Raw genomic sequence first — 19,280 nt, 5'->3', positions numbered from 1 at the left:
AATTTGAGTAACGTTATTGTGTATTCTACGTAATGACACAGTTTTTATGTTATCACGAAATGACATTACAACGTCATTTAGCAACAAATCAACCTGCCTCTAGCAACTTACCCTGAAAATTAGTTGGCAACACTGGACACTTCTGATGATGTGTCTTGACGTCTGAGGAGTTTACGCTTGCAGGGCAGAAATTCCTTCATCCCGCGACGATTGTGTTTTCAGCCATCGGAAGCTTTATATGAGCTACAGTCAATTATGATTGCATGTCTACTTATATTAACTATATAATGATTAATATGCGCCTACTGTATGATAGCTAGCAAATTAACTGACTAACGTTAGCCTGCCTAGCTAGAACTTCTGAAGAAAGGAAATGTTTTATTTCTACAATTTCCAAAAGATAACCAAAAAAAAACATCAACACTTTTACGAGATGTGTTTGTGCATTAGTAGCACAGTTTCTAACTTATTTACATTCCTTTGAACTTACACTTGTATGTTGATTCCATGTTGAGGTTTAAAGTTTTGGCAGACTTTCCTTTCAGGCCCGAAGTGAACGTAATTGTACACTCGCAAACTCCATTAAAAACGAGGGCTGAGGGCTTACGTTGCAAACTTTCCTTGCTTGGCTAATCATTTGAACCGACGGCTGCGGGGATTCCCCCAAGGGCTGAGGGTTTAGGGCCAAGGGCTGTCAACTTTGAGTTTGGAATGCAGCCAATGTCTCCAAGACATTGCCTACAAGTGTGATTGGGGATTTCTATTGGAAAAGCAGTTTTAGCCTATATTTATACATTTTTGGGGGGTATTGCTGTCTTTAAAAGTTTAAAAGTGCATTTCACATATGTTCCCAAAAAAAGGGGAAAAGAGAGATGGGGAAACTCATTAACCCTTCTACCGTGATACACAGGGGGACCTGTCAGAAAAAAAAACATTTTGAAAAGCTTTGTGTGTTAAAACACAATCAAACAGAACTATTCTAACAAGTCTCTATAAATCACTTCCTCATAGCGGCAAATTAATTTGAACTTCCTTTTTATTACCTGTCAACATAGTCTAGGCCTACTTCCAAAACACTTCAAATTCACAGTTTGAACATAAAAGGCAATTTGTAGAAAAATGTATATAATTTAGTTTATACTAAAGGGATCATTGAACTTGTAGCCTATATTGTTTTTCAAGTAGGAAAGAGCAGATATAGCAATACAAAGTTTCAACAATACAATGAATGGTGAAAATCGTATGGAAATTAAAACACAATACTGATCTTTGGCATGCATATTGTTGGCATGATGGTTAACACAAACACAACATCTGCACATTTTATTTGGGATCGGAAAACACTTCCAGGCCATGTTTCAACACAGATGAGGCATTTACAGACAAGTTATACTGCAGTGACTTGATATATGTTACACTGCACCGATGTGACTTTCATTGGATACCTTTGCACATTCTGTTTCAGCTGTATACATAGTCTATAAATATACGTAATGTGATGTCAACACGGTTTAAGTAAACACTGTTACGTTAAATTAAATCCTTTTAAAACCACTGAAAGGATAGAGGTGATCTACTCATCATCAGATGAGCTAAACTGACTGCGCTGTAAGTGGTAAGCCGGCTGAGCACCCATGGTGAGAGAATCACTTCTAAAAATGTCTTAATACAGAAAATGTGTTGTACAAAAAGTACAACACTTTATAAAAAAATATATATACCTTTTAGTCAATTAGCAGACGTTCTTGTCCAGGCGACTTACAGTTAGTGCATTCGTCTTAAGACAGCTAGGTGGGACATCCACATAACACAGGCATAGGGGGATTATTTAAGATACTGTTTGAAGTGGAAGGGTTTCAGATGTTTTCAAAAGATGGGCAGGGACTCTTCTGTCCTAGCTTCAGGAAGAAGCTGGTTCCACCATTGGGTTGCCAGGACAGAGGAAGTGTTGGACTGGGCTGAGAGGGAGCTGCCCTCCCGTAGGGGTGGGTAGGGCCAATAGACCTGAGGTATCAGAACGGAGTACTCTCAGTTAGAACAGACAGACACATGAATTTCAAATGTGTCAAAAACACATTTTTCATCAGTCCACAGTACCGCAGCAGGTCAAAGAGAAGAGGCCAACCATCTGCAAGACACAACAGCAACCTCAACGGCCGGGCCAGCCAGAAAAGTCTCTTAAGAATTCAAAACCCATATTTTCACGTGGTAACAATGGCATAGCTGCCATATTGGGATTCCAGAAGACTGTGAAACAGAACTATTAGCTTCAACGGAGGAACACCCGCTGAGTTGATGTTTCAAATTGCCTGGCACTCTCTCACTGACTGATAGCGAGCTTGAAACAGAGCTTGAAACAATCAATTGGCCTTGTCATTCTGCACAGGCTCTAAGGGCTCTGGGGACCTCGAGAGTAGCAGATGTCTTTAGTTCTGAGCACCTGCATCTATCATAATACTGCTGAAAATCACAGTGAAGACTCAAGAAAACAACATTGACAGCTAGTGCGGATTGCAGAGTTCATCCTTTCAAGGTCAGGTGGTGCTGTAGGTTAGCTAGAAACAACAGTCAATGAGGCTAACTCAGGGGTCCATATTCGTCCAGGCATTAATTGTGTGTCAATGATATGCAACATGCCTGTTGCTAGGTTCTGTGTGCCTCATGAATGTGCAATACACTGTGTGCACAATTATTAGGCAAATTTAATTCCTCAGTATTAATTTTATTGTTGAACAAACACATCGCTCTTAGTCAATCCAAAATGTTATTGAACCTCTAACCTGAATGTTTAACAAAGGAAATCTGAGTTTTGTTTTTCTCAGGGTAATATGTAAGTGGGCACAATTATTAGGTAACTATTAGTGTGCAGAATTATTAGGAAACTAAATAACAAAAATCATTTCTCCCAACACACTTGCTTATTCTACATTTTTAGAGTAAGTGTAACAAATAATTAACAAAAAAATGTCAATTAAATAAAAATGTTGGCCTTTCAAAAATATTACGTAACCAATATAGCCACCCATCTTTTCAATAACTGCCATGAGCCTTCTATCCATGGAACCTGTCAGTTTCTTGATCTGTTCACTATCAACTTTCGCTGAAGCAGCAACTACAGCCTCCTAAATGCTGTTCAAAGAGTTGTGTTGTCTTCCGTCACTGTAAATCTCATGTTTGAGAAAGGCCCCCAAGTTCTCAATATGATTTAAGTCAGGTGAGGAAGTGGGCCAGGTCATTATTCGGCAATCTTTGAGGCCCTTGCTGGCTAGCCAAGCAGTGGAGTACTTGGATCCATGTGATGGAGCATTGTCCTGCATATAGATCACAGCCTTCTTGAATGCTGAGGACTTCTTCCTGTACCACTGCTTGAAAGAATATTCCAGAAACTGGCAGTAGGTTTGGGAGTTAAGTTTCAGTCCATCTTCAACCCAAAAAGGTCCAACTACCTCATCTTTAATGATAGCACCCCATACCAGTACCCCTCCTCCACCTTGTCTGACTCAAAGTGGTGCCCTGTGTCCATTACTGATCCAGCCATGGTTCCATCCATCTGGTCCTTCAAGAGTCACTCTCATTTCATCTGTCCATAAAACCTTTGACAAATCTGTCTTCAGGTATTTCTTTGCCCAATCTTGACGCTTCAACTTGTGAATCTTATTCGGTGGTGGTGGTGTTTCAGCCTTCTTGACCTTGGCCATGTCTCTGAGCACTTGACACCTTGTACTTCTGGACACACCAGGTAGGTTGCAGTTCTGGAATATGGTGGCACTGGAGGATAATGGGTTCCTGGTAGCTTGACGTTTAATTCTTCTCAGTTCTGGAATATGGTGGCACTGGAGGATAATGGGTTCCTGGTAGCTTTATGTTGAATTCTTCTCAGTTCTGGAATATGGTGGCACTGGAGGATAATGGGTTCCTGGTAGCGTGACGTTTAATTCTTCTCAGTTCTGTAAAAAGGTGGCACTGGAGGATAATGGGTTCCTGGTAGCTTGACGTTTAATTCTTCTCAGTTCTGGAATATGGTGGCACTGGAGGATAATGGGTTCCTGGTAGCTTGACGTTTAATTCTTCTCAGTTCTGGAACATGGTGGCACTGGAGGATAATGGGTTCCTGGTAGCTTGATGTTTAATTCTTCTCAGTTCTGGAACATGGTGGCACTGGAGGATAATGGGTTCCTGGTAGCTTGATGTTTAATTCTTCTCAGTTCTGGAACATGGTGCCACTGGAGGATAATGGGATCCTGGTAGCTTGACGTTTAATTCTTCTCAGTTCTGGAACATGGTGGCACTGGAGGATAATGGGATCCTGGTAGCTTGACGTTTAATTCTTCTCAAGTCTTTTGCAGTTAATTTGCGCCCTTTCTTCTCTATGCGTTTTTTTTGCGCCCCAGTTGACTATTCGCGACAAAACATTTTATTGTCCGGTGGTCACGCCTCAATAGTTTAGCTATTTCAAGAGTGTTGCATCCGTCTGAAAGGCATTTTACAATTTTTGACTTTTCGGTGTCAGTTAAACCTCTTTTTTGGCCCATTTTACTTGAGGTAATAAAGCTGCCTAATAATTATGCACACCTTGATGTAAGGTGTTATTCACTTTCGCCACACCCTCCCTCATTACACAAATACATATCACCTAAAAATGATTCAATCCAATAAGTTTATATGGTTTGGAGTTGGAAAATGTGCATAGAAATAATGAGAAGATCAGAATACTCACTTGCCTAATAATTGTGCACGCAGTGTACTTCCTATGCTCATCCAAAAACCAAACTTGTCTGGTTCCTTAGCTTTAACACCTATACATCAATGTGCTGCTGCTGCAACCTCCAAACCACCCTTCACCCAGGACCAAGGCTCTCTCTGATCAGATGCCCCATCCAGGAGTTCAGGTGATGGGCTTGATCATGATGTTAGGTAGGCCTCCAACATCTCCACTCAAGCAGAAGCAGTCTGGCTTAATGCTGATGGAGGTGCTGCTGATCTTACCAGAGCCCTTCAGTGTGCTGCATTTCCAGTGGTGGAGGATGTGGGAGTGGGCTTTGGTGCCCCAGCAGCAGTGTCCACCAGGAAAAGCTTCTAGATGATGGCCTTCTTCAGAAGGATATACAGTGCCTTGCGAAAGTATTCGGCCCCCTTGAACTTTGCGACCTTTTGCCACATTTCAGGCTTCAAACATAAAGATATAAAACTGTATTTTTTTGTGAAGAATCAACAACAAGTGGGACACAATCATGAAGTGGAACGACATTTATTGGATATTTCAAACTTTTTTAACAAATCAAAAACTGAAAAATTGGGCGTGCAAAATTATTCAGCCCCTTTACTCTCAGTGCAGCAAACTCTCTCCAGAAGTTCAGTGAGGATCTCTGAATGATCCAATGTTGACCTAAATGACTAATGATGATAAATACAATCCACCTGTGTGTAATCAAGTCTCCGTATAAATGCACCTGCACTGTGATAGTCTCAGAGGTCCGTTAAAAGCGCAGAGAGCATCATGAAGAACAAGGAACACACCAGGCAGGTCCGAGATACTGTTGTGAAGAAGTTTAAAGCCGGATTTGGATACAAAAACATTTCCCAAGCTTTAAACATCCCAAGGAGCACTGTGCAAGCGATAATATTGAAATAGAAGGAGTATCAGACCACTGCAAATCTACCAAGACCTGGCCGTCCTTCTAAACTTTCAGCTCATACAAGGAGAAGACTGATCAGAGATGCAGCCAAGAGGCCCATGATCACTCTGGATGAACTGCAGAGATCTACAGCTGAGGTGGGAGACTCTGTCCATAGGACAACAACCAGTTGTATATTGCACAAATCTGGCCTTTATGGAAGAGTGGCAAGAAGAAAGCCATTTCTTAAAGATATCCATAAAAAGTGTCGTTTAAAGTTTGCCACAAGCCACCTGGGAGACACACCAAACATGTGGAAGAAGGTGCTCTGGTCAGATGAAACCAAAATTGAACTTTTTGGCAACAATGCAAAACGTTATGTTTGGCGTAAAAGCAACACAGCTGAACACACCATCCCCACTGTCAAACATGGTGGTGGCAGCATCATGGTTTGGGCCTGCTTTTCTTCAGCAGGGACAGGGAAGATGGTTAAAATTGATGGGAAGATGGATGGAGCCAAATACAGGACCATTCTGGAAGAAAACCTGATGGAGTCTGCAAAAGACCTGAGACTGGGACGGAGATTTGTCTTCCAACAAGACAATGATCCAAAACATAAAGCAAAATCTACAATGAAATGGTTCAAAAATAAACATATCCAGGTGTTAGAATGGTCCAGACCTGAATCCAATCGAGAATCTGTGGAAAGAACTGAAAACTGCTGTTCACAAATGCTCTCCATCCAACCTCACTGAGCTCGAGCTGTTTTGCAAGGAGGAATGGGAAAAAATGTCAGTCTCTCGATGTGCAAAACTGATAGAGACATACCCCAAGCGACTTACAGCTGTAATCGCAGCAAAAGGTGGCGCTACAAAGTATTAACTTAAGGGGGCTGAATAATTTTGCACGCCCAATTTTTCAGTTTTTGATTTGTTAAAAAAGTTTGAAATATTCAATAAATGTCGTTCCACTTCATGATTGTGTCCCACTTGTTGTTGATTCTTCACAAAAAAATACAGTTTTATATCTTTATGTTTGAAGCCTGAAATGTGGCAAAAGGTCGCAAAGTTCAAGGGGGCCGAATACTTTCGCAAGGCACTGTAGACCCAGGGGTCCTAGGATCTGGTTCCAGGTGGCCATGCATTACTGCCAGTAGCAGGGATGCGGGTGCTCATCATGATGACAATGACCTACGGTGGTAAATATAGGACATTATGTGAGACAGAATGTAAGTCTAATAAAGTGTTTCTCAACTCCAGTCCTCAAATACCCCAACAGCACACATTGTTTTGTAGCCCCGGACAAGCACATCTGATCCAACTTGTTAACAAATCATCAAGCCCTAAATTAATTGAACCAGGTGTTTGTCTGGGGCTACAACAGAAATGTGTGCTGTTGCGGGTAGTCGAGTACTGCAGTTGGGAAACACTCAGTGGCAACCCATCATTCAGGGCAGGATGGACTGAGCCCCAGCTCTTTTGAGAAACATTTTTAGCCCAAAAATAATATATAAAAATGTGTGTGTGTGTGTGTGTGGGGGGGGGGGGGGCTTGCCTGTGTTGCATGCTATTTTGGCATTGATTCATGTCACATATCAGTTTGCAAACAATGTAAAAAAATATATATATTTGATTGAGTTAATAAAGCTGCATACAAACACGGTCTCTTTTTTGTTTTCTTGAGTGAGGCAGCTCCAAAATGCAGGTGTTTCAGCCGAGCTCGGTGCTTTCTGTGATGGTGGGGCTAGCCAGCAGAAAATAGGAGCATTGCGCCGTGATTGGCTCAGTGCTCTGTCACTCATGGGGACCTTACGCAATCGCCAAGCTTAAGTCCTTAGAAAGGGTGGACATCCAACATTTCAGCCCTTTGGGTCCCGCCATAGAGTTATATTACAAGTTCCTTTCCAAGAAGGCTCAAGGTCATTAGCCACAGAAATTACGTCAAATCACGTTATATGTACAGTAGCTTTGATTGGACTGATCATGTCAACATCTTACTTTCACAATTTTAGCTAGCAGTCATCTTGAATCAAGTCTACTGGCAAATCCTTTTTAATTTTTGTCATATGAAGAGAAAGAATGAGGAGAAAAAATAGAAAAACGTATTGCTGCTCATCGGCCATTGGACATAAACATTACACAACAATTTGGAGATCACAAATTCAACAATGAGTGGTTTATAAGGAATCGGTGACAGTGGCTAACTGCAAGCATTGCAACAGGGAAGTCGGGAATAAACAGCTCAAACTGGGAAAATATGTTTTGAATGGTCATTCATTGATGACAAAATTTGGACTATTTTCACCAATGTGGTATTGTAAACACATCGTTCCTGGCCGGTGTGTGCTTGTTACTAACTTTTTTTGTACAGCTTTGACAGTGCTACAAATAGTAGTGGTTGCGCTTGGCTTGCACGTTCAAATTCAGCACACACAACACTCTATAATAGAATTGTGATATTTTGACGTGTCAAATTAAAAGCTTATTCAACGCGTCAAATAGTGTTATATGACATGTATCTTTTTTGACACAAAGACCCAAATGGCGTTCAATGTGCCTCACACTAATAATTTGATCTATTTTCACCTCTTAATTGCATATACTGTTCTAACTTGGTGGTGCACATGTAGCCTATAACCTGTTTTAGAGAAATGTAATCATCGAATATTGTAAGAGCTTTCAATGTCTGCTTATATGCCCCCTTTATTTATCCTATTGGTCTGACTTGGTGTACAGGGAGAACACTAAGAACTGCCCATGTTCTGAATTTTGTTGCTGTACATTTCAAAAGTGCTGAACAAATAGTTATATTGACAAACATCCGTCCTAGCTCACTCATGTCTTAATCGAAATTACGGATTGTTTCTTATCCGCTGGTCGTCCCCTTATGCCATAGTTTGTACATCTCAATTGTTAGAAGAAACCACATTTGATTAAGCAGGTCAGCCATATCAGCTATGTTTTTTTTAAGGCAGTAAATGAGGCTGACAGACAAGGCTCCGCTGATAGCCAGGTGTAGCAGTGGTAAGGTGTTGGGACTGCTTTTGGGACAGCTTTATGTAGTCCCTAACAGTTTGTGGGCACGGTTTGTGACCGTTACAGTGCAATTAATGTATAGTTTAGTGTTGTGTAGTAGCTTTGCTGGCATGCATCCCCCACAGAGTTCCTCTGTCCAGTGTTCTTTTATTTTTATTGGCCAGTCTGAGAGATGGCTTTTTCTTTGCAACTCTGCCTAGAAGGCAAAGCATCCCGGAGTCGCCTCTTCACTGTTGACGTTGAGTCTGGTGTTTTGCGGGGACTATTTAATGAAGCTGCCAGTTGAGGACTTGTGAGGCATTTGTTTCTCAAACTAGACACTAATGTACTTGTCCTCTTGCTCAGTTGTGCACCGGGGCCTCCCACTCCTCTTTCAATTCTGGTTAGGGCCAGTTTGCACTGTCCTGTGAAGGGAGCGTTGTACGAGATCTTCAGTTTCTTGGCAATTTCTCGGAATAGCCTTCATTTCTCAGAACAAGAATAGACTGACGAGTTTCAAAAGAAAGTTCTTTGTTTCTGGCCATTTTGAGCCTGTAATAGAACCCACAAATGCTGACGCTCCAGATACTCAACTAGTCTAAAGAAGGCCAGTATTATTGCTTCTTTAAATCAGAACAACAGTTTTCAGCTGTGCTAACATAATTGCAAAGGGTTTTCTAATGATCAATTAGGCTTTTAAAATTATAAACTTGGATTAGCTAACACAACCTGCCATTGGAACACAGGAGTGATGGTTGCTGATAATGGGCCTCTGCACGCCTATGTAGATATTCCATTAAACATCTACCGTTTCCAGCTACAATAGTCATTTACAACATTAACAATGTCTACACTGTATTTCTGACCAATTTGATGTTATTTTAATTGACTTTTTTTTTCTTCTTTTCTTTCAAAAACAAGGACATTTCTAAGTGACCCCAACCATTGAACGGTAGTGTATGTCCTCTTGTTTCTCTCTTCTTGACTGGTGGCACATTCATTGCTAACTTACTGATCCTATGATGAAGACTAAGACAGTGATTGTGCAAGTCTGTTGCTACCAAGTATTCATGACTTCAAGGTGATTATACAACATTTCCACATGGAAATGGTGTTTTTCGAAAATGTGCAAAAAAATATGTGTTTTGTCTCGCATAATTTATGGTCCGGGGCCCGGTTTCCCAAAAGCATCTTAAGGCTAAGTTCATCGTTAGAAACTTCATAGGCGTATCGTTAAATCTCAGAGCTCTTTCCCAAAACCATTGTTACTCAAGTTGCACTCAAGTTGTAGAACAGCTAACTGGGTAGTTAGATGCTTCTTTTGCCCTTCGGCGTCACTTCATACACAAGATATTCGCTAAACATAAACATCTGGATTCTGGATCTGTTTCTGTGACTGCCGATAACTTCAGAACCAAGCTGATTACAATACAAAGTTGCCAATGTCTTTGCAATTGTTATAAACAAGCAAAGGGTAAAAAGATGTTTCAAATTAAAACTGAGATGACTGCTTTAAAAGACAAATACATGAAGCTACATAGGCCTATATACTGTATTTAAATCATATTGAAATAAATGTCTCGTTCATACGATTGAGTTCTATTTTGCTAATCGAAGGCTACTGGCAAATTTTGGCCTCAATTTCAGACCTAACAACATGTAAGCAAGGATATGCCAAATATTCAATTTGTGGCATAGCCTAAGCATTAGAATAAGCCTCCTCAATATTAGCAGCCATAGCTGTTAATTTAGTTCTAGGAGCTGATCCGTCGTCAGTATTTAATGTTAAGGTAAGATTTGAATGGAGAACGTGGATCCGAGAGTTGTGGTGGCTTTCTTTCGATCCTACTGTATCAGTATTTACACATGCAATGATTTAAAGTTCTCCCTACGTGGTGTTTTGGGAAACGCATGTGAGTCCTTCGGCCGTTATTGAAGAAAGTATGATATGATACGAATTTGAGCTAGGTTGCTAGGTGGCTAACGTTACCCAGCTGGCTAATGTTAACTAGTCTAGGGTTAAGGGTAAGTGTAGGAATTTGTGTAACGTCGACACAGGGAGTCAGGAAGCAGGTGCAGTTAGTGAGTTTAGATGTGACAGTACATCCCAACGCACAGAATGACGCCGGCCAGGAGGACGGCCCCGAGGGCGAGGAGTGGGCCGGTCCGGATGAAGCAGGTGGAATTTGGACCAAAAACTGGGAGGAGAGCGGGTATGAGGTGACATGCAGGGAGGAGGCAAGGAGGCCTACTCAATAAAATGTCCTGCCGCCTCAGAATCCACTAGAGCTGTAGAAACAATAGATGATGGACAGCCAGCTAGTGAAATCGATACTAAAAAAGGTTTGGCGGAAAGTGATGATGATGGATTACTCACGCCTAACCCAGGAGACGGATGATCACGGGGCCGTCCCTCTGCTCTCGTGGATTCCGGGATGGGACGTTCCGGACACTGTTGAAGCTGGTGCCCCTCCTGGCCACAACAGGAGCAGGGCCCAAACTGTCTCCAACAGCCTCACTCAGCTGCGGGGAGGTGTGGCCCCTACCTCCATGGGTTCAGGCTCTGACGGCCAACGAAGGAGGGAGAGAGGCGATGGGGGTGCCAACGCTCCTGTTGAAGGTTATCTAGACAGAATAGTGTGCAGAGCGCCGGCTCATTCCATCCGCTGGATGCTGCCACTGTCCGAAAGGTGAGGGTATACTCCGTCATTGTCTGGCCATCCTGTCGTAATTGGAGTAGGTACTCACCCTGCTCTCTGCCCTTCGGTGGATGGTCGAAGACCCCCTGAACAAAGCCATGAACCCCTCACAGGAATTCAGCTCCTCCTCCTCTCTCCCAGATGGCCGTAGCCCACTCCAATGCAGGGAAATAACCGTGGCAACCTTGGACCTCTCGGCGGTGGGGGCTCACATCTGGTGAGTGAAATATAGGGAGCACTGGAGTAGGAAGCAACGTCATTTGTATGGAGACCCGTCATATTTGTCTGGGAGTGACAAACGGGCATCACTGACCTTGGCGGACTGTTGGATGGTCTGGGGTGCTGGCTCGCTGGTCTGGTCGACATGTGATAGAGAATCCTCCACCTGTTGGAGGTGGCGCCACTCCGGAAATGTCAAAACCTTGAAGAATGCGGAGGACCTCATCCATAGCTGTTCCCAGTTTTTCCAGCTGGTTATGGGGTTGGCAAAGGACAAGGAAACAAAACCAATACTGCCTGAAGAGTGATGCTAGGGAGTGCTAGATAAAGGGGGAGTAATTAGGATAGTGATGGAGTCCAGGTGTACCTCATAAAGTGGCGCAGGTGTGCGTAATAAGGATTTCCAGGTGTGCATAATGATGGTTTTCCAGGACCGGTGATGTCGAGAGAGGGGGAGCGGGTGTAGACGTGACAGTTAGGTTAAATGGTTAAGGTTAGGGTTATGTTAGGGGAAGGGTTAGCTAAAAGGTTTAAAGTTAGAGTTAGGGGGACTCCCGAGTGGCGCAGTGGTCTAAGGCATTGCATCTGGCCTTGATTGTCCTTAATTTGGCCTTTATTTCAAAGTCCACAGAGGTCTGGTCCAAACATAGACCTCTATAATTGGTTAAGATTTGGTCCAGTCTGATCCGGACCAACCTTGATTTGGCACAAACATAAACATCTAGGATTGATTCAGATTTGGTCCGATCGAGACCAAATCTGAACCAATCCTAGACATCTATGATTCACAAGTTTGAACAGCACAGTACAATAGAGTAATGGTTCTAAAACCTCTACATGGGGACCCCAGACCATTCCATGTAATGAATCTATTTAATAGCTAGCACACCCAATTCAACTTGTCAACTAATCCTCAAGCGCTTGAATAGCTGGATCAGATCTACAGCAAAATTGTGAAACGTCACGGGGTCCCTGAGAAGAGGTTTGAGAACCACTGCAGTAGAGCACAGCAAACTGCAATACATTACAGTAAAACAAGTAGAGAAAGTCTTTTCAACATTCATTCAGAACCAAAAATGAACCAGATTTCAAAGTCCGGAAAATTTTCAACATCAGGAAAATAAATATCTTAAACTTCCTGAAAAGACGTATACACACCTTTCATTCAGAACCTAAAATGTACCTACATATTAAATGTCAGGAGTTGTGAAAAACTGAGTTTAAATGTATTTGGCTATGGTGCATGTAAACTTCCGACTTCAACTGTATATACATTATTAAAACTCATTTTTCAACCACTACACACATTTCTTGTTAGCAAACTATAGTTTTGGCAAGTCGGTTAGGAGTTCTACTTTGTGCATGACACAAGTAATTTTTCCAACAATTGTTTACAGACAGATTATTTCACTTATAATTCACTGTATCACAATTCCAGTGGGTCAGACGTTTGCATACACTAAGTTGACTGTGCCTTTAAACAGCTTGGAAAATTCCAGAAAATTATGTCATGACTTCAGAAGCTTCTGTTAGGCTAATTGACATCATTTGAGTCAATATGAGTTGTACCTGTGGATGTATTTCAAGGGCTACCTACAAACTCAGTGTCTCTTTGTTTAACATCATGGGAAAATCAAAGAAAATTGTAGACCTACGCAAGTCTGGTTCATCCTTGGGAGCAATTTCCAAACACCTGAAGGTACTACGTTCATCTGTACAAACAATAGTATGCAAGTATTAACACAATGGGACCACGCAGCCGCCATACCACTCAGGAAGGAGACGCGTTCTGTCTCCTAGAGATTAACATACTTTGGTGCGAAAAGTTCAAATCAATCCCAGAACAACAGCAAAGGACCTTGTGAAGATGCTGGAGGAAACAGGAACAAAAGTATCTATTCCACAGTAAAACAAGTCCTATATCGACACATCCCGAAAGGCCGCTCAGCAAGGAAGAAGCCACTGCTCCCAATTCGCCATAAAACAGCCAGACTATGGTTTACAACTGCACATGGGGACAAAGATCGTACTTTTTGGAGAAATGTCCTCTGGTATGATGAAACAAAATTGAACTGCAAGCCTGAAGAACACCATCCCAACCCTGAAGCACGTGGGTGGCAGCATCATGTTGTGGGGGTGCTTTGCTGCAGGAGGGTCTGGTGCACTTCACAAAATAGATGGCATCATGAAGTAGGAAAATGATGTGGATATATTGAAGAAACATCTCAAGACATCAGTCAGATATTTAAAGCTTGGTCGCAAATGGGTCTTCCAAATGGAAAATGACCCCAAGCATACTTCCAAAGCATACAACCAAGTCAAGGTATTGGAGTGGCCATCACAAAGCCCTGACCTCAATCCTATAGAGAATTTGTGGGCAGAACTGAAAAAGCATGTGTGAGCAGGGAGGCCTACAAACCTGACTCAGTTTCACCAGCTCTGTTAGGAGGAATGGGCCAAAATGCTATAGTGCCCCTAACAAAGTCAACTACCCACAAAGACAGGTGGGAAAAAGGGCTGTCTAAGTCTGGTTCCCAATCAGAGACAACGATAGACAGTTGTCCCTGATTGGGAACCATACCCGGCCAAAACAAAGAAATACAAAACATAGAAAATAGAACATAGAATGCCCACCCTACATCACACCCTGACCTAACCAAATAGAGAAATAAAACGGCTCTCTAAGGTCAGGGCATGACATTCTGACCCCCTGGGAATGTGATGAAGCTGAAAAAGCTTAAATAAATAATTATCTTTGCTAATTTTCTGACATTTCACATTCTTAAAATAAAGTGGTGATCCTAACTGACCTAAAACAGGGAATGTTAACTTGGATTAAATGTCAGGAATTGTGAAAAACTGAGTTCAAATGTGTTTAGCTAAGGTGTATGTAAACTTCTGACTTTAATTGTAACTTCAATGTCTGGAAAAGCGTCTTTTAAAAGTAATTTTGCCTAGTGAATTAATATTTTGGCAGCACACATCGATCAGTCAGCGCTAATATGGATTAAAATGACATGAAGAAAATTGCATTTGCAGAGGAGAGAGTTCTGAATTAATGGGTCATAAGGTAAAGGCTGACCTTTTTTCTGCGTGCTCTAACAGCGACATGTCTGTCTCGTATGTTGATCTAGCTAATTAGCATGTGTACACTCACTGCAATGCACATCGGATACACTACTTGCATGTGCATTGGCCAGCTTTAGATTCAACATGGCTAACTGTTTCTTAGCAAGACAGTTTGTTGTATCAGCTACAGTTTGTGTTGTGAGAGGCTAGTTTTGGTAGAGGAAATGTAGGCTAGCTAGCAGTGGTTGCGTTGAAACTGACATCTGGCTGTACATCTGGCTGTAGATAAGTGTCATGGAAATTCTACACAGGGACAGTCAAAGTCAATCTTAAATGAATCATTATTATCAGCGCGCTGGAGCGGTTCCAACCAACTCAATGCACCAAGTACACATGTCGATCAGGAGCTCTACCTGGGGCAAGTTATATTTTTGCATGATTTAGCTTATTCATCATTCATAATTAATTCATCATTAACGTTTTCTTCATTCATGTGACCAACCTATACTGGGTCATGCATGTGACAGACCAATACCTCATAAGGTGTCTTCTCTTTAAGCTGAGACCTTGAATCTGAGATATCCCTTTCTCAAAACAAGGCTCTTCTAAATGCCTACAGACAGCTGTCAGCGGGGCTTTCCATGGTATCGTTGCATCTTTGCTCTAGTCTTCTCACAAGACAAGTGAATAGCCTTCTCTCTATAAGACTATGGGTACCTTTTTATGCATTACTCGCCTTAATTTGAATGTTTTTTTAATATTTTTTTTATTGAATTTATAAAATTCAATTGTTTGCGGATGATTTGTCTCCTTCTGGGCAGCTCACAGTAAGGGTCTCGTAGTCTTATGGTCAGACAGAAATTTCCCACACGCTTTATAAAATGCACCACCGGTTTTCCTTGCAGACCTAGGGCTGTTACGGTGACCGTAATACGCAGCACCGGCAGTCACGAGTCATGACCGAAGTCAAATTTCACATGACCGTTGATTCACGGTAATTAGGTTACTCTATGCACTAGCCAACAGCCATCAAGTCACTAATGACCTCGCACTCAGCACTCTATTGTTCTTCTCATCACTCTGACGTCAATGCAAATGCAAGCGATAATCAAACTTCATGATTGAATTTGAATAATTTGCAGAGATCGCGATAGCAAAAACAATGAAAAACCTTGATTTAACCACGACTTCCCAAATGTACAAAAAAGAGCAGAAGATCTGAGCGGTAACATCAGGTCCAGTTTGTCAATAACAGGTGGAAACTGATTCTAAAACACGGTCATGCAACTGCAGCCGTTTGAGCACATTTTGGATTCTAGTCAAATGCGAGAGGTTGACAATATATGTCAGAGCAAAAACCAAGCCACGAGATCGAAGGAAATGTCTGTAGAGCTCAGAGACAGGATTGTGTCAAGGCACAGATCTGGGGAATGGTACCAAAACATTTCTGCAGCATTGAAGGTCACCAAGAACACAGTGGCCTCCATCATTCTTAAATAGAAGAAGTTTGGAACCACTAAGACTCTTCCTAGAGCTGGCCGCCCTGCCAAACTGAGCAATCGGAGGAGTCGGGCCTTGGTCAGGGAGTTGACCAAGAACCCGATGGTCACTCTGACAGAGCTCCAGAGTTCCTCTGTGGAGATGGGAGAACCTCCAGAAGGACAACCATCTCTGCAGCACTCCACCAATTAGGCCTTCATGGTGGAGCTGCTGATGGAAGCCACTCCTCAGTAAAAGGCACATGACAGCCCGCTTGGAGTTTGCCAAAAGGTACCTAAAGGACTCTCAGACCATGAGGAACAAGATTCTCTGGATTGATGAAACCAAGATTGAATTCTTTGGCCTGAATGCCAAAGGAGGAAAGCCGGCACCATCCCTACGGTGAAGCATGGTGTTGGCAGCATCATGCTGTGGGGATATTTTTCAGTGGCAGGGACTTGGAGACGAGACAGGATCGAGGGAAAGATGAACGGAGCAAAGTACAGAGAGATCCTTGATGAAAACCTGCTCCAGAGCGCTCAGGACCTTAGACTGGGGTGAAGGTTCACCTTCCAACAGGACACCAACCCTAAGCACACAGCCAAGACAACACAGGAGTGACTTCGGCACAAGTCTCTGAATGTCCTTGAGTGGCCCAGCCAGAGACCGGACTTGAAACCGATCAAACATCTCTGGAGAGACAGGTGATTTTGGTGCCTTTTTGACTATGGATTATTTTTGACCTGATTTGGTGCCTTTTAGATTTATGGATTATCTTTGACCTGATTTGGTGCCTTTTAGATTCATGGATTATCTTTGACCTTTTCTGATCACTTGAAAATCAGATCTCAGCAATGGTGAGTCCTCTCCTCGTGAAGTAAGGTGTTATATGTTCCTGAGAAGCTGCTCTATAACATGGAATACAAAGTATAACATCAGAACCAACGTTTCATTTTGACCCTTAACACCGTACTCATAGTGCACTGACCTCTGCTCCACTGATGTCTGTAGTTGGAAGGGAAGTGTGACAATAGGGGGTAGCTATCTAATTCTGGTGTCTGGCAATAGGGGGTAGCTATCTAATACTAGCAATCTATTTTCTGTGGTAATAGGCTACAATTTGAACATGACTGATGCTTTGAGAGATGAAGAAACGCTGAAATCAGTAGAACAACATGGTCTCTACTTAGGAGTTATTTTCCCCCAGTGATCACAGCATCCAGTTAGACATAACTGTGAGGGAAAATGTTATTGTCTGAAGAGATGGCCTTGAATTGTACATAGCATCTCCTCTCACTCTATCTTGGTTCGTGCAGGTGACTGTGACCTCCTCCTCAGACCAATTGGCAGTACACCCAGGACATTGAGGAGAAATTTCGATTGAGTTTGAGTCCTTAGTGGTGAAATTTCACAACATAACCATGGCCTCTTTGGGCTGGGTCTCATTTAGGCTGACAACACAACCAACAGAACACCTCAGTAGACTGGAAACAAATGTAATTATTAATCATGATCAATATATTTGCACCAATGAATTACTGCTTTAGAACTTCCACCCATATTCCCCATTACAACTGTAAAATAAATTATTAGCTCAGTGTAATGACTGCAATTTGATTCAGCACAGTGTAAATCAGTGGAGGCTCCTCAGAGGAGGAAGGGGAGAATCTTTCTCCTCAGTGAATTTCAGAAAAATAAAAATAGTAAAAGTTATCCTTTTTAGATAAAACTTTACTAAATATATTCACTTCACCAAATAATTGATTAAAAACACACTGTTTAGCAGTGAAGGTCTACAGCAGCCTCAAAAGCACTCTGTAGGGTAGCTCCATGGTGTAGCCGGAGGACAGATAGCTTCCGTCATCCTCTTGGTACATTGACTTCAATACAAAACCTAGAAGGCTCTTGGTTCTCACCCCCTTCCATAGACTTATACAGTAATTATGACGACTTCCGGAGGACCTTCTCCAACCTATCAGAGCTCTTGCAGCATGAACTGACATGTTGTCCATCCAATCAAATGATCAGAGAATTAATCTAGTACTGAAAGCATAAGCTACAGCTAGCTAGCACTGCAGTGCATAAAATGTGGTGAGTAGTTGACTCAAAGAGAGAGAAAGACAATAGTTGAACAGTTTTCAACAAATTAATTTACTCAAAAAAGAAAGAGAAGCGAGAGAAAGAGATTGAAAAAAAGACAGTTTCACTTACTTAGCTAGAAAATGCAGCTGGCTAGTTTAGTTACTCAAACACCCGTCACAAACAGAGGGATGCTATGTTAGTTACCTGGCTATGACTATCCAACACAACACTGGAACTCTTCCAAGTCAAGGTAAGCTTTTGGATGTATTAATTTCTTGCCGCCGGTGTAACTGCATGATTGTAGTGGGTTTACTAACGCATTAGTTATTTTAGCTATGTTGACTATGACGTTACTTTAGCTAATATGGAGACAACGATGTAGGCTGTGTGTAGTGGTTATGACATGGTTTGGCTAGGAAAGTTTTTTTCACCTGGTCACATACAGCTGTGTTCATTGAAGTCCACAAAGGAAAGGGTGAGAGGAGGAGAGTGCATAGAGGCAAGAATGAATACAACGTGACTGCTATGAAAGTGAATTGTGAAACAAGGATAAAAATACCTGAATTTTTCCCATATAAACTCTCGTTTGCAACTGTTGGACTAATGATTGCACCCTAGATAAGCCAGATGCAGGCAAGAGTGTGCCATGCAGTATTGAATGTGTCACTCTGTCATCACACATTTTTATCTCGACATGTGTGCACCTAAGTTGTAAACTTTCATTCATAGGCTAGGTTGTAGGCTAGGGAAAATTTGAGTATCATGTAGTAGCCTAAACCTATCGATATTACATTGAACTGGCTGAATGGAATATGAATGACAGTCATCCAACATGCTGTAATAGAAATAAGGCCATGCTCATTAAAAATAAATGTGTCCTCCTTTATCATAAACGGCACTGATCGCCACTGGTGTAAATTGCGATAACAGCTTGTCTTTTACGAAGTTCACGTTCAAGTTTGTACATTCACTCACATGTCAGAGAAGGAGTCTTGTGATTTACATTACAAAATAGAGTAAACAAGTTTCAATTCAAAATGCAAGATTAAAGTTGAAAGTGAACAGACAAAGGTTCAACATTCACTTGCTATGAAAGTAACTCA

This window comes from Oncorhynchus clarkii, chromosome 5 (genome assembly GCF_045791955.1).
Source record: "Oncorhynchus clarkii lewisi isolate Uvic-CL-2024 chromosome 5, UVic_Ocla_1.0, whole genome shotgun sequence".
In the NCBI taxonomy this organism is placed as follows: Eukaryota; Metazoa; Chordata; class Actinopteri; order Salmoniformes; family Salmonidae; genus Oncorhynchus; species Oncorhynchus clarkii.
The sequence above is the reverse complement of the archived record's forward strand: the minus strand, read 5'-3'. Positions refer to the sequence as shown.